This window comes from Meriones unguiculatus, chromosome 21, assembly GCF_030254825.1.
Source record: "Meriones unguiculatus strain TT.TT164.6M chromosome 21, Bangor_MerUng_6.1, whole genome shotgun sequence".
In the NCBI taxonomy this organism is placed as follows: Eukaryota; Metazoa; Chordata; class Mammalia; order Rodentia; family Muridae; genus Meriones; species Meriones unguiculatus.
The window spans coordinates 26,852,728-26,869,938 of NC_083368.1; the positions used below are offsets into that span (position 1 = coordinate 26,852,728).

The window sequence follows — 17,211 nt, forward strand, 5'->3', positions numbered from 1 at the left end:
TCTAATAAACCAGAACTATAAAAGTTGAAACATATCTGTAATTTATGATATTAGGATAAAATTAAAAGAATATTTGTTACCAAAATACTTTATTATGTAGCATATGTTAGGCAATGATCAGGGTGCTCACAGTACTTTATTAAAGAATTCTGCCAGCAAAAACTCTTGGATCATTGCATGTATATGTATATACACACACACATATTTTGCATAAATCTTCACTTAATCAGGCAAATCTGTATCTTCATTGAAATTTCAATTAATAGTTTATATATATATAATATAAAATATAAAATATATATATCCTTGTGTTTGAAAAAGTATATGAAAAAACACAATGCATATGCAATACATTCTAGTAGGAGTCCAAATCTTTTTTCTGAGACATCCGTTGACCAGCATCTCCCTGCTGTGTCCTCTACCTCTGCAACATCATCATCATGGCTTCAAAGTCACTTAAAGAAATGATTGCCTGATGAATCGTCAGGTTAGAATAGACTAAAGCTATATTGTACCCCAATACCTATGCCATTCACATGTCTTCATCATATCAGGCCAACACTATAACTTGTTATATCATTATGATAGCCAAGTACCATTCAGCAAGATACTTGGATAAAGACTATGCACATGCTGGTTTATGTCAGTTAATTAATTAATTATTTATTTTTGTAAACATTTTATTTTATTTTATTTTATTTTTATTTTTATTTTTTTTTCATCAATTACACTTTATTCATTCTGCATCCCCCCATAAGCCCCTCCCTCCTCCCCTCCCAATCCCACCCTCCCTCCTCCCTCTGCATGCATGCCACTCCCCAAGTCCACTGATAGGGGAGGTTCTCCTCTCTTTCTGATCTTAGTCTATCAGTTCACATCAAAAGTGGCTGCATTGTCCTCTACTATGGCCTGGTAAGGCTGCTCCCCCCCAGGGGGAGGTGATCAATGAGCAGGCCAGTCAGATTATGTCAGAGGCAGTCCCTCTTCCCATTACTATGTAACCCAATTGGACTCTGAACTGCCCTGGGCTACATCTGTGTAGGGGTTCTGGGTTATCTCTATGAATAGTCCTTGGTTGGAGTATGAGTCTCTGGGAAGTTCCCTGTGTTCAAATTTTCTTGTTCTGTTGCTCTCCTTGTGGAGACCCTAAACTAAGCAAGAGAGAGGACCCTAACTAAAATGTCCAATCCCCATCCGGAAAGGCAAAGAGGATGGACATCAGAAGAAGAAGAAAACAGGAAACAACCTAGGAACCTACCACAGAGGGCCTCAGTTAATTATTATAATACCACTTATTGGCATTGATTATTTTTACTTCATATATCTTTTGATATATATTCCTAGAACAAATGTAATATATGAATATTTCATTATCTTTGGCATTTTTTTTATTCTGTCTGTTTTGGAAATCACTTCCAAGGGGGGTGGGGAAGAACAAATCTGTGTCATTGTTCTTTCTTGGGATACAATCAATTCATGACAAAAACTAGGTCTCTCTTGTATTTAAGTTTCTAGCAGCTACTTAGAGCCTGAGAAAATTAAATACTTACTGAGTACTTGAAGCATGGAATTCAGTCTATTAACTATGGACATATGTGAGACTATAATACATGAAACTAGACACAGACAGTGTCCAGATAGCCAAGGACATTTTCAGGCAGGGGAGCTTTGCTATTATGTAGGTGACTAGAAGCTGTGTATTTTTTTTTTCCTTTCAAAGAAGTGGCAAGGACTCTGAGTGTTAGAGAGATAAATATGCCTTTAGGATAGTGTTTAGGATGGATGAAGGTGGGAACTGGTGGCGTCAGGAAGACTACCCAGAAACTTCTGAAATAAAGAGAGCCCTTGAAATACATTCGTGCCAATGCAAGGAGGCAGACATTTAAGAACTGTGTATTTTTTCCTTTTACTTATACAAGGGGAAAAATAAAGTTGATACATTCATTTGCTGTATTCAGTTTCACCATAACAAATTCTATTTGGTTTGGTTTCAAACAAACTTAACAAGAAAACAGCTGCAAAAATATTGACTAAACTGGACTATCGTCATTTCCAAATGATTTAATGTTGCACTGTGACAATAACTAGCATCAAAGTGATTAAAGCATGCCTCACCATCACTCACAGCCAAGTAAAACAATTAGACTAAGGTGTTACATATGAAAACTTCTCAGGCTGATAGACACATTAGAAAAAGACCTTGGGACAGAGATTGGAACAGGTTCCCTCTTCCCTAAGCCGCTTATCTTTCTTGCATTTTTGCCAAACCAAGCAAAGTTATTTTTTTGTTACCATGGGATCATCAACTAAAACCCAGAGAATAATAACTCCACAGAATATATCTTTACACCCAAAGTTGATACATGCCCTGAACTTCAGGAATCAAAAAGTGGATACTGGATGTTCTTGGTACAAACTTCAGAGTTTAACTTTTTCACCTGAATTGGAAATACTCAGGGACGAAACTGTCACCATTGTTTTCATAGTGAATCCCAGTAACCTGGTCTAGATCCTTCCCTCTGCGCCTTTAGTGAAAGGGCAGCTGTGTCCCTTCACTTGTCCCATGCTGATGCTTGCTGTGAGGTTAGTGAATCACTGTCACACTCTCGGAAGATGGCAGCAGTATTTGCATTGGGCCCTAAGTGGCTTCTTTGTTTGACCCGTATAAACTCTGAGCTGATCCACCACAGCTTCTCATTATTCCTTTGCCAGTGCATTCTTATCTTTCTCTCCCACATTTGGAATTTCAACCAGATACTCAGATCCATTCTTGTGTACTAGAAACACAATCTTGGAAAGCCTATAATCTAATTGCCTCCAACATAAATAAATAGAACATGTCAGTGGTCAGCTATTCTCTTTTAAACTGTAGACATCATCTTCTGTAGAAGATTTGAAACAAAGATGGCAGTGTTTGTGGCCTATAACCTGTTGTAGAGACGGGAAAGGGTTCTGAGGGTCAGAAGCACCATAAAGAAGACACACATCCATGTCTGCGGGTGCACACATTTTTTCTTTCCTTCCCTCTTCCTCTCTGTTTCCACTTTTCCCTTTTTCATTTAGAGTCCACTCCTCTATCCACATGTATGTAGGGCCATGGTTTAAACAGGAGGTCAGAGGACAAACTCCAGTGTTGGTCCTTGGCTTCGACCTTTTCTGGGTTTCTTGTTTGCTACTGTGTACTCTAGCTTAGCTCGTTCATAAGCTTCTAGGGCTCATCTCTGCCTTCCATCTATCTCTCTGTGGAGGAATTGGGATTAGAAATGCACACAACTACATCTGGCTTTACCTGTGTTCCAGGTATCTGAACTCAGGTCCTCACACTTGAGATGAGTTATTTCTCTACCTAACTTTTGTTATGAGAGGTTTCATGAAGCCCAGGTTGATTGAAGCCACTATGATTTCAAAGATGACCATGAATTTCTGAACCCTCCTGCCTTTACATGCCTGTTGTTTCTCAGGTTCTTGACACATTCCCTAACATGCAACTGTATGTGTATTTTTCAAAAGAGACTTTTTGTAGGCTTCGTCAACCATTGTTGTATCTGCCCATATGTGATAAGAAAATCATGTTCCCCATATACAAGACAATATAAGAAATTTAATCACTATTCCCATTAAATTTGATTTTGAGAGCTCTGATAAACCTGGACTCCAGCCATCTGTTGGAAAGAGCTGATAGCATGGTCAAGACACCACAGTGGAAAGGCAATGTCATGGGAGTGAAAAGGCTGGTAGAAAAGAAAAGCTAAAGCACAGCTCAAAGGAAAAATCAGTGTACCAGGAATCCTTAAATTAATCAAACAGGTTGTATCTTTCGTAGTGAAATGGGAAGGAGTTATTTTCTATAATTAGCTCAACAAAACCTAATAATGCTGCTTCTACTTCCTGTCTCTAGGTAGAACTGAGTACCACAGTGTTAGAACGTTTTGAAATTTTGTAACGTTCATGGCTTATCAAACAATAAATGAACTCACATCTGTACTCTCGAGTGCCACTCCTGCTTCCAAAAGTAGGTAGTCCCTGCCTTTTGGGGAAAACACAAATAAGGTATTAAATAATTACAAATATGGGAGAGCATATAATATTGATAATCTGTATGACTATCAGCTGTCAATCTATTTCAGATGGAAATGACCAGTGGGCTCCAGCAATCACTCCTCTCTGGTGAAATGATCAGGTGATCCTGCATGTGCCCTGAGGGTTAAGGACCGGTAATTTCTGCTTTTTATAGAAATAAATGCTTGCTTTGCAAAGAATTCCTTGTATTTCCCTTTTACTGTCCTTTAACTCAATTGTTCATTCAGCCTAAAAGTGCCTGTGACCTGATGGTCTTCACTCTTCCTCTTTAACTCCTCAAAGGAAGGGAGTGGTGAGTAATACTGAATCCAATAAATTTAGGATTAAGCAACACAGACTTCCTCAGTTTTTGACTGCTAAGTGAACATGACCTTAAACCCTTGAAAATTAAATTTACTGCCAGAGATCCTGAACTGGGTGGAGTTGACGGTTTCTCTAATAAGACTGCATGGCTGACAAATGGCTCTGCATGTCCTATAAAATGAGAATCCTTAACTAGATTTCACACACACACACACACACACACACACACACACACACACACACATGCACATGCAGGCATGCTCATACAAGGTTGTAAGAGGAAAACATTCATCATTCAAAAGAAAATCAGCTAAGGAGAAAGTCATATTTAATCCCCTGTCAGTCTGAGGACCACACTTCTCCAGGAGGAAATCTTGCCTCTAAAAATAGAGGCAGATCAAAGCCTAGCCACCTTTCTCTGCTAACTCTAGAAGGCTCACAAGAAGTCCTTGTGTTCTTTATCCTCAAGGAAATAGCTGTCACATCACTATGGCTGAGAACCCTTAAACACAGGAGTACACACAGTGTCTTTCACGAAGTTTATTTAAATCATTTGCATATATTCCTTCAGCTTGTGTCTACTCCTGCATTGATACTAAATTTAACCATTCCCCTAATTTAGGATTCCGTGGACATTACATATTGACTTATCAGTTCCTCTATGGGGTTACTTCAAAGGTTTTTCCTATTCTTTCCAGAAAGGTTTTGGTTGTCAATTCACACCCAAGCAAAGGTTTAGGTAAGAAATTGAGCAGCAAAAGCAACATATTCGTGTAAAATAAAAATTAGCCACCGCTGTTATAGTTTGTTGAGTTCCTTCAGTATCTGCAGGTGCCTGTTTGTTCAATACAGAGGAAACTAATTGACAGTGGTTCTACTTGATATTAAATAGGTATTAAGAGTCTTGAAATTAAATGCAAAGATTCTGGCTGCCATGTAACTCATTACTATCTCCATAAAAATGCCAATTACAATCAACATGCCTGTACTTAGTTATATACAGCCAAGTGTTCAAACTACAACCTATAAGAAGGAGAGAATTTTTGTCAAGATTTAGTCAAATCTAAAATCCTCCAAGCGACTACTTCAAAATTCTAGATGTAAGTGATATAATCAATTGTCTAGGTAACAAGTTGACCATTAATACTTGTTTTCATAAATTCAAGTACAACTAGAAGGAATAACAACAACACAATTACACCCTCACTTATTCTTCTTCAGTGGAATGTTGGATATAATTCTGTTATTTAATCTTTAGAATATTAAATATGGTAAATAAAAATGAGATGATTTACTATATTACCATAGTTTTGCTCCTATCTGGACAGGGTGTGGAGTAGGAGTATATCAATTTTACATTGTACATTATTCATGATCATACATTTTTTAAATTATTTTTATTTTTTATATAAATTACAGTTTATTCATTTTGTATCCTAGCTGTAGCCCCCTTTCTTATTCCCTCCCAATCCCACCCTCTGTCCCTCATCTCCTCCCATTTCCTTCTCCAAGTCCACTGATAGCGGAGGTCCTCCTCCCCTTCCATCTGACTCTAGCTTATCAGATCTCACCAGGACTGGCTGCATTGTCCTCCTCTGTGGCCTGGCAAGGCTGTTCCCCCCACTCAGGGGGAGGTGATCAAAGAGCCAGCCACTGATTTCATGTCAGAGACAGTCCCTATTCCCCTTCCTAGGGAACCCACTTGCAGACTGAGCTGTCATGGCTACATCTGAGCAGGGATTCTAGGGTTATCTCCAATAAATGGTCCTTGGTTGGAGTATCAGTCTCATAAAAGACCCCTGTGCCCAGAGTTTTTGGTTCTGTTACTCTCCTTGTGGATCTCCTGTCCTCTCCAGTTGTTACCATCTCCCCTTTCTTTCATAAAATTCCCTGCACTCTGCCCAAATGGAGGAATGGATACAGACATTGCCGTATTTTTACACAATGGAATACTACTCAGCAATTAAAAACAAGGAAATCATGAAATTTTCAGGCAAATGATGGGATCTAGAAAAGATCATCCTGAGTGAGGTATCCTAGAAGCAGAAAGACACACACGGCATATACTCACTTATAAGTGGATATTAGACAGATAAGATAGGATCAATCCTCAAGGATAGTGATCAATCCTCACCCAGAAAGACAAATGGGATGGACATTGGAAGAAGGAGAAAACAGGAAACAAGACAGGAGCCTGCCAGAGAGGGCCTCTGAAAGACTCTATGCAGCAGTGAATCAAAGCAGAGGCTGAGACTCATAACATGACCATACTTTTAAATCACAGATTTACTCTAAGTAGGTTAGATTTTAATTGTGGATACTTCATATAAATTATATCGTAAGAGTCATTTATGAATCTTTAAGTCTATACTTGCAATAATGAGCCTTTTTTTAATTCTTCAAAACATGTTGTGATAGATAATTTCCCATTGTTGTATATGAAAATTGGTGCTGTGAAAAAGTAGTACTTCCCTGTAGCAAAGCCACAGTGGAGTGGACTATCTCATAGGTAGCTGAGAGGAGGGTTTTGAGGGAAACTGGTCCTACTACAATTCTTTTCCTGGCTCCTTTAAGGCTTTTAGAACTTCTCAGTTCTCAGGAGTATTTAAAATTGAAAGTCTACTTCAGAAGAAAATGAGGATATGCTCCAGAAGAGTACATGAATATAATAACAAACAAACAAATAAACAAACAACTCTGAAAGCCATAGCTTAATACTTTTGCCTCCGAATTTAAGGCAACTTTAACAAAATAAGAAGATTCCTCATAGTAAGATCATTGCAAAATAGAGAGCAAAGGGTTATATTCATTATTTTAAAAAATAATATTTTATAATACTTTTAATTTTAAACATCAATTTCTCATAAAATTAGGTGAATGCAATGTCAATGATCAAGTCATGTGTGAGGCTTTGGTCACAGCTAGGATGTTTCATGCCATCTGTATCCCAAGCCTTTGAACATGCCTCTGTTTTTCCTGGAAGTTGTTCAAATCATGTCCTCACTCTTGCTATTATAAAATTTAAAATAATTTGCCCCATATATGTCCTGTTTTCATTTATCATGCTGGTCACGTGTGACAGTTTCTCCTAAATTTCCACTGATTTGGGGAAATTTTCACATTGGCTTTTCATTTAAGTAGATGTCAATTATCTTTACGAGTTTTCTCCAGATGATGACCTCTGATCTTGGTAGAGGTGCTCAGAGGGTGACATCACCCTTCTCAAGCATGCCTACAAGAGGGCGTTTCTTCAACTGGTTCAGTATTTACACAGTATAAGCAGTAAAACAATATTTCCCCTTTACACTTTTATGTTTCCCACAAGTTGTGTACGTGCCATAAACTTTGTGCTGTTAATGGCTTCAAGTACATCTACAGCCCCTGTACCTTTGTAAGTCTTGGTTCAGTTTCCTAGTTGTCAGCTTTCCTCTAAACATGTCATCCTTCTGACCTTGAAGACTCCAGAGAGGCAAACATGTCACCACACCCAACATTCTGCACAGATTTAGTTTCTTTTTCTTGTTTCAATTACTCTACATTCATTTTACTTCCTGGACAGCAATATCTCATGAAAACTGAAGGTTTAAAGAGCAAATTTCTCTCCTATAATATGGGTCAGACTAAGATTCACATCGTTCTTCTTTTATATTACTTAATTATACTCACAAACTATTTTGCTCACAATAATATCTGTCACATCAGTTCCTACCATAGGATGCTTCCTTTTCTAATTTTCCTAATAATCACAAATTATGTAAATTTTGTAATAAAAATTCATAATGCCAATGGGTACTTTACTCAAAATACTTTAAACTTTTTCCAATATTCAAAGGTTAATTTCATACTATGTTTGAAATTCTTCATAACATTTTATTTTAGATATATTACAACTCTTATCTTTTCATAGTTATTTTGTGCATTTCTTTTTGTCCCTTAAAAATGCTAACAGTCCAGCTGACCAGATGGCTCCGCATGTAAAGGTCCTCACCATCCCATCTGAGCACCAGAAGTGTATCCCTGGGTCTCACATGATGGAAAGAGAGAATGACTCCTATAAATTTTTTCTCTTGACCTCAACATATGCTTTCGCAGCACACACACACACACACACACACACACACACACACACACACACACGCAAATGTACTTGAAAATACCCTAATATCTCTTACTGGTAAGAATGATGTCTAAAATATTGCTGAATTTCATTCAGCAGTGAAAAAGCATAATAAAGATGTAACTAATGATTTTCCATAGTGAGTTTTGTTCACCTTGTTTACCTCTTAGCATCCAAGGCAGACTTTGTTCCAGATTGAGAGTGATGAAGAGATGGTAATGTGCCATCTGGAATCCCAACTGTGGACCCCTGTGCTCACATGCACATGCTCAAGGTCCATACTCTCATTGCGAAAGGGAAGAAGAACAGGGAAAACAAAACAGTCCAAAGGATGCTATCTCAGGATTTACCTTTCATTCAGTCAGCTGTAGTTCTCCTTAATACACAGACTGCTTAAGAGCAGGCCCTTATTTCAGTGTTCCTGACATGTACACACAGTTTACACTGACTATATTGATGCCTGAACCCCACTTAGAACAGAAACGTGGGAGGACACTGAGGCCCCCTGTGCTCATCTTGCTTGAATTAAAGAGCTGGACTCTCTCCTTTGTAAACACAAATACCGTCAAACTCTTAATCCTAATATGTTAATTGATGCATTCTCACAAAATTGTATGGGTAAGGTCTGTACGCTGCTAAGCCATTCCTGCAGCTAATTGTTACAAGCAGTAGAAAACCTATTTCATTTAAACTAAAGATGTAAAACCTGGCAGGAACTCAAGTCTTTACTAGTGCAGGGATGTAAATTACTTTTGAGGATAAACTCTCCTAGAGTGACTGTAGGATTAGGATTAACTGTATGTTTTTTTTTTTAATTGTTTGTCATGATGTCTATGGCAACATTTCTGCCCCAAATGCTGAAATACCATTTTGTATGTAAACACGAGAAGAGAAGAACGCTTTATATGTATTCTCAAAGACACATTATATTCACACTCTTTGGATTTTGTCACAACTTTCATTCAGTGATAACATCTGAGAAGCTCTTTATCTCTTTATCTATTGTTTAAATTAGTCCTCAAGAAGAATCTACCATCAAGAAAACTAGCTTTCAAGTGAGGAAACTTGGAACAGGATAGCAAGTAACTGTTCTTATAGTGCACAAAGAATGGGTGTCAGAGAGAGGGATGAAACCTCTCTCTGTCTTCCATTTTCACCTCTTGTGGATGGGCTCTCTGTTTCAATATTTAAAATTATTATATGGCCAAAAATTTTTTTACTATATATATATCTACATATAAATACATATTTACACTGACTATAGCAACACGAGTTCATTAATCCTGTGTCTTCCATTCTGTTATAATTTCTATTACTGAAAGATTTGGTGTGTAGGATGGCTTTAGGAAAACACACCATTTAAGTGCCGACTTTTTTTGTACTGAATGAAAGCATTTATTCTGTTGAATTATTAGAGTTTAAACAGCACGTTTAAAAATTTTATTTTTGTCTCTCCTCTTCTCTTCTGTTTTATTTCATCTTCTTTTCTTTGTGACTCAGGAACGCCAATAGTGCAGACAGGCCCTGAATTCCTGATACTCCTGCCTCTTCAACTATTTCACATCTTATAAGAATAGTCAAGATATTTGGTCTCCCCACCCCCGAAGGGAGGAGCAGTCCTTTTAGGTCACAGAGGAGGGCTTTGCAGCCAGTCCTGAAGATACCTGATAAAACAGGATCAGATGAATGGGGAGGAGGTCCCCCCCATCAGTGGACTTGGAAAGGGACACGGTGGAGATGAGGGAGGGAGGGAGGGAGGGACTGGGAGGGAATGAGGGATCGGACACGGCTGGGATACAGAGTTAATAAAATGTAACTGATAAAAAAAAATAAAATTTAAAAAAAAAAAAAGAATAGTCAAGATATGGGTCCTGTGGTTTCAGAAGCTAATCCATTTACTGCTTTTCCACAGTGAATTGAGAAAAACAGACATGATACTGGATGAATCAAACTAAACTGGTTCTATGAGGCAATCATAAAGAAAATTTCTAGTTGAGACACACGAAACACTTTATATAGCTATATAAATTAGTTTGAAAAAAATTGAAAGAGTGGATTAACCTACTTATGCATTTAAAATTTCTGGTAAAACAAATAAACATTCCATCAAATAAATCAAAACCTTATTATAAAGTAGTAGGCAAAAAAAGTAACAGAAGACCTCAAGTTTTTCTTGTTAATGAAAACTCATGTGAGTTTTGGTTTCTACTATTTGGGGTTATTGAAAAGAATATATTTCCCAAATAGGTAGTGGTGACATCTACTATTTTTGTCTTAATATTTGGGCTCCTGAATATGTCATATTTCCCTCAAGGTCACAATCAGGAGAAGGCATCCTGGGCCTTGGACTTGACAAATGTAAACATGTAACTAGGTTCTGCTCTTTCAGAGCTTCTTGCTCCAGGACAAGTTTTTTAGTCTCTACGGCCTCCTATGTCTTATCAGTTAAATACGCCTTGAAGCAATGCCTTCCCCAGAGTTGGGAAACTCACACAGGGATGAGGAATCTGAGTACTGGGCTTTTTCACTCTTGTCATAGACTTTCTACAACTTACACTTACTTGAAACAATGTTTGGCGGTATTTTCACCTGTTCTTTTTGCATGAGAATAAGTTCAAAGTGGGCAGTGACTTTTCTCTGACTTAGAATATTGCACGCCATAAAACTTTACCTAGCTGTTTACTTGTAAAATGACTTATATATGTATGAAAACTGTCACAAAGTTGTTTTCCTTTCCTTGCTAATATCTCTAGAAACAGGGGTTTCTGGAATTTCAAACTTGATAGCATTGTGAGAACATGTTATATGGGTAAATGTACATACACACACATACAGACACAGACAAACATTCCTATACAGAATAGCTATAAAGACAAATACACCTATTACATGATCATTAACAATCATTGTGAGAAAACAGTTACTTAGGAGTACTTAAGGTGGATCAGTTCTCAAAACTCTATTTTATAAAGCTGAGACAGAGATCCAGCACAGCCCTGGATTCAATTCTCATCACAACATGAAAATTCTGAACTTATTTGAATATGCACTCATATATCCCTGGGTATAAATTATTGGCATCTGAATTTTAAGAAGGGAGTGGTACCTCATGCCTGAAATCTCAGTGCTTGGTAGGCAGAGGTGCGAAGATAGGAGGCTCATTGTCAGCTTGATCTACAGAGTGAGTTCTAGGCTTCATGAAACCCATCTCTCTCTCTCTCTCTCTCCCTCTCTCTCTCAGACACACACAGAAATTCACAAAACAAAACTGGAAATTTATTTTAAAATGGCAGTATCACTGTAGAAGCCATGATGAACGTCCAGTTCACAGGACAAATGCAGGTAATGATCATGTAGCACAAAGTCAGAAAAGGTATAACTACCCCACCTCCATCTTCTCCAATTTACTCAGAAAAGAGAAGCAGTATGAGTAAATAAATATGTGAGAATTCAAAACAGGAACTGAAGGAAACCTTCCTATACAATAGATCAAAATGAGCTCCTGGGGTTCAGTGGCTGAAAGCCAAGTTCTTATTAAAGAACATCCTTAGGATAAAATAGTTTTGACCTTTAAGAAATCACTCAAAATGATCTTACAGCTGCTCAAAATAGCTCCTGCTTCTGCTGTTGAGTAGTGTGTAACTGAGGAGGTAAGACTTGTGGATTGTGATTGCACTCTTAAAACTAAGTTTTAAAACCAAGGTAAATATTTTTCAGCTTGGTTCATTTTTATTTCTCTATGTTTTCCTGGTAATTAAGACAGAGGCATGAACTTTAATCTATTCATGCTATTTCTGAATAGTGAGGAGCCAGCTGATTTCAATTAATTTATCGGACTCTTTAGGGAAATAAAAGGACAGCAAAATGAAAGGACACTACCAAGGATGATTTTGATTGAGAAAGGGAAGTGTGGTCCACAAGCAATGCCCCTCAAAATGATACAATATAACAGTATATTTCTGCCCTATACTTTTCTTTAATTCAGCAAGAGGTTATTTTTAAGAAATGATATGCAAGAAACTAAATGACTTTCCTTCTACACACCTGTATTCAATGTGAAAAAGGCAAACAGAGATGCTATTGGAGTTCCTCAATCTGCTCAGAAATATAATCTTTTTGGTGCTGAACTGTTAGCAACTTCCTAAAAAAACATATTATTTAAAGTGTCCTGATTATTTCATAGCTGACTTTGATATATAGAGTTTGATACTTAGTTTAAAATATTTATAGTTATTAGTTTAATATCCTGCCTAAGAAATATTTGCTTATTCTAAGGTGAAAAAATTGTTGTTTCAGTATTTAGACTCAACACTATATAATTTAGTTTCTATGCTTGTGTTCATAATCCAGTTTTTACTTTGCAGTTTGTATATCCTGGAGGATAAAGTTGGGAATTCATTTCTGACATATGGATATCAAGTTGTTCCAGCATTGTTTTATTTCATTTCATTTCCTTGCTGAATTGTATAAGTGTCTTTCATAAAAACCAAAGTATTTGTAAAAGTTAACTGTAGCACTGGATTTCACAAAGAGAGACAAGATAATATGGTTATATTACTATTTTTGTATAACTGAATTTCAGCCTCTATGTTTGGGAAGTACAGGTTAAATACTCCCCCTTTGAAAACAAGTCTATGTACTGCATCTCAGATAATTCTATCCTGGAAGAAACATGTGTTTTCTGCTTTCATAATGTTTGTTGAAATGTGCTGAGGGTTGGTATTGTTAGGATTTTGGAACAAAACCTGCTTCTGGGTTACCTAGCAATTTATGATGTCATAATATGTCACCCAGCTAAGTGGCCACACCTGGCTGGGTGGTTACCTTTGCCCCTTAAAGGGATAACCCAACAAGTGGTCTTTCTCTTACTCTCTTGGTCTTTTTCTCTTTTGGTCTCTCTTGGCCTATTGGCCTTCTCTCTTTCTCTATTGGAGCACCCCCCCTTTTCTCCCCATCATGTCCTGCCCTTCTTTCTCTCCCTCTCTTCATATCCACCTAATGAACCTCTTTCATAGAAGATCTGCTGTGAGCCTCACAATTCATTAATTGGTCCCAACACTAATGCTTTAATTTGAAGCTAATTACCAGCCCTCAAGATGTGGTTACTGCCAGGATACACCTATCCTTGTTGTGTAAACCTACCTGATTGGCTTATTAAACAAATGGCCTATGCCTAGGCAGGGCAGAATGGGGTAGGCATAGTTAAGGTTCCCAGGCTTTGGGAACAGGAAAATCAAGGGAGACAGACAAGACAGATGAACAGGAAGAAGGGAGGAAAGAGGGCATCACAATGGGTTAGCACAGAAAAGGAACCACATAGCCAGGGAGGAAAGACTCCAATAACGACATGGAAAGGCCCAGATGAAGAATAAAAGCAAGTGTTTATAAGATTATGGATGGAAGGTAGCCAAGATAGGAATGGTTAGGCAGATGGAGCTGGGAGGTGGATGGTGAGGTTACTGAGACAACCTAGGTAGAAATATCTGCCCGGCCCAAGATAAATAGACAATTATAAATTATAACAAGTGTCTGTGTCTTATTATTTATGATAGCGGGTTAAATAATACCAATGTGATAATCTTTGGGCTAGTAACAACAGTATATTCAGCCTAACATCATTTTAATTCACAACAATGCCAGCCAATGCTCAATCCCTTTTGTGTTGCAATCCCAGCCAACATTTTATTATGGATACACTAGAGAGAACGATACAGCTACTCTCAGCAAGATTCTTTTCCTTCAGAACTCGGCTTCATTTCCTTTTAGTACTGAGTGTCATGGTGGCATACTGTTATGTACCAGTAGTCATTCAAATTATATTGGTTTGCAAAACAGAGTGATGCCATAATAAAAACATTAAAATGTGACTTTGAAGATTGTCTTTCTAAATGATAGCACTTCTAAAAGTCTTTTATATTCATTTCTGTGTGAGTAGGCATTGTGTGCTCACAGGCCACACAATGGTGTGGAGTGTCTTATTTTGTTGCTCTTTCCCTATTTCTTTGAGACAGTGTCTCTTCCTGAAGATGTAGCTTGCTTGCATCGCAGCTAGTCTAGAAACCGACAAGCTTCAGCAGTCCTCTCTCTGCACTTCCATCTGCCTCAGTGCTGTGATTACAGTTGTTTTCAAGATGGCCAGATTTGGTACTGTGGGTACTCGGATCAGAACTCTAGTCTTCATCACTGCGGATATCTTAACTGCTGAGCCATCTTTTGAACCCAGTTTAGGACTTTAAAGAAAAGGTCACCACATAGTTAGGAAGAAAACCCAAAGAATAAAAGAGGCTGTCAAAAAAGAGCATGACAGTTTTTGTGATACACTTCTGTAATCTCAGCACTCATCAACAAAGTCCCTGCATACGAGCCTCACTTACATCATGACACTGTGTCTCCAAAACTGGGGTAAAACACCCTCCTACCACCACAAGAATAACTTTTTTTTTTCCCCTGTGGCTTTATTTTGATAGCCTGCTTCATTACACAACAGCTGTCTGTTGTCCTTATCTTTTAATGTAAGCAACTGTGTCCACTCAAGTTCAGCTTTTACTACATGTTTTCTTTTTATGTCATCATTACCCAGCCCCCAGTGTCTTTGCATGTGTAGTAACTGTTTAGTGTTGGGAGACTCTAGTTGTTAAAGTGAGGGTCTGATTGTTTAGGTATAACAAAAATTCTTATCTTAAAAACTGTTAATTTCTTTTTCCTGAAAACCATTTTATTTACTTGTAGGTCATCAGGATCTTTGAGGAGAATTTGATATGTTTTGAGACATTAAATATATGTTTTCCTTTATAGATACCTAATCAAACTATCTTTCAATCATCTATCTAGCTATCATCAATCTGGTAATACATTTTTATCTAAAAATCTATCATCTCTCTGTATCTATCTATATCTTGATATATTAATATGTATATATATATACATACTCACAAACATATATGTATATATATGAAGATACATATTTTTTATCCTTTTTATACTTATAGTCAATTTTATTACTAAGTATTATTTAAATTAAATTCATTTTAAAAATTTATTCATTTTATATCCTAATCCTAGGCTTCTCCCTCATCTCCTTCCAGTCCTACCCTTCCTCCCTCTTCCTCACTATCGACTTCTCCTAGTCCTCAGAAAGGGGAAGGCCTCCTCCCCTACCAACTGACCCCAGACTTTCAAGTCTCATTAGGACTGTTTGCAACTTCTTTCTCTGTGGCCTGGCAAGGATGCCCCGCCAGAAGGAAGTGATAAAAGAGCAAGCAACAGAGTCCATGTCAGAGACAGCCTTATTCCCTTTACTAGAGAACCCACATGAAGACTGAGCTGCCTGTCAGCTACATCTGAGCAGGGGGTCTAGGTCCTCTCCATGCATGGACCTTGGTTGGTGCATCAGTCTCTGCAGACCCCTCCTGGTCAAGATTTGTTGGCTCTGTTGGTCTTCTTTTGGCTGGATATAGCAGTTGGGATGACATCTGTGGTCTTTTCATGTCTGTAGGATATCTGTCCAGGCCCTTCTGGCTTTTAGAGTTTCTAGTGGGAAGTCAGGTGTAATTCTGATAGGTCTGCCTTTATATGTGACTTGGCCACCTTTCCCTTGAAGCTGTGATGATTCTTTCTTTGTTCTGTACAGTGAGTGGTTTGATCATTATGTGTGGGAGAATCATTGTCTTAGGTTTCTATTTTCAGACAAACCTTACTTGGTGTCAATAGGTTTTGGGGTAAAGATACAAAATAAAACATATCTGTAATTAATTGATGATATAATCCTTAAATGTACCTTTTAATTATTAGTGAATCAAAATTCTAATAAATTATACCTCAAAAATGAAATCTATCATTTATATAAAAAGCTTACCATACATTTTTAATACTCCAATTAAGTGGCTTCATATATTAAGTATATGAAAATTTAATAAAATCTCAACTCCTTAACATATGAAACATAAAATCCAAATGAACACATTTTGTTCACCTTTTCCATTTTATTTTCAACACTGGGATTTGAACTCAAGGCCCTATACATTCTAGGCAAGCACTCTACCAATGTGCTTCATCTCATCCATAATGCCAACATATTAATACTAATCTGTGCAACATGTAGAATATTAAGATTTTGTTTGCTTTTCCATTTAAAATACAATTAAGTTTTATCACCAATACTAATTTTCACTGGTGGAGGGCATCTTAGAGACCAGAAGATATTAACATTACCGATTTAATTTTAATAGAAGTTCAAATAAAGTTGTCTGGTTTCCTGGCAGAGTTTTTAAAACTTGTGGTAAGAAGCCTGTTATAAGTCACAAGACAGCAAAAAAATAAAGTCTACAGTCATGATATTTGGCAAAAAAAAAATCTATATATTCATTCAAACATCCACATAATAAACAACTACATTATGCTTTCACATCACTCATTCATATTAATTTAATGTTTAAAAATAATTATCATAGATTCTGTTTTAATCATCTCCTTGGAGTTTATACCTTTTATTTCGATTTTCCCACTTCAAAACCTGTATAAATGATATCTTAGCGATTGTATATGAAACTGTTTCGATGTAATAATATACCACTATTCAAAATATAATTTAGCTTGGAAGAGTAGCAGTAGTTAGTAAGAGTTACATACAATTTATTAATTTTCCTACTGTTACACATTTGATTTTTTTAATAAACACTAAATATACCTGGAGACTAAATTATTCATTATAA

At 37.1% G+C, this 17,211-nt stretch overlaps 1 protein-coding gene across 1 annotated transcript in view; it reads right to left on the minus strand.

The window, feature by feature from the left end:
• The window catches only part of Sema3d (semaphorin 3D), a 206,139-nt gene that overhangs the window by 108,559 nt on the left and 80,369 nt on the right, over nucleotides 1–17,211 (minus strand). The gene's annotated exons all lie outside the window — the stretch shown is intronic.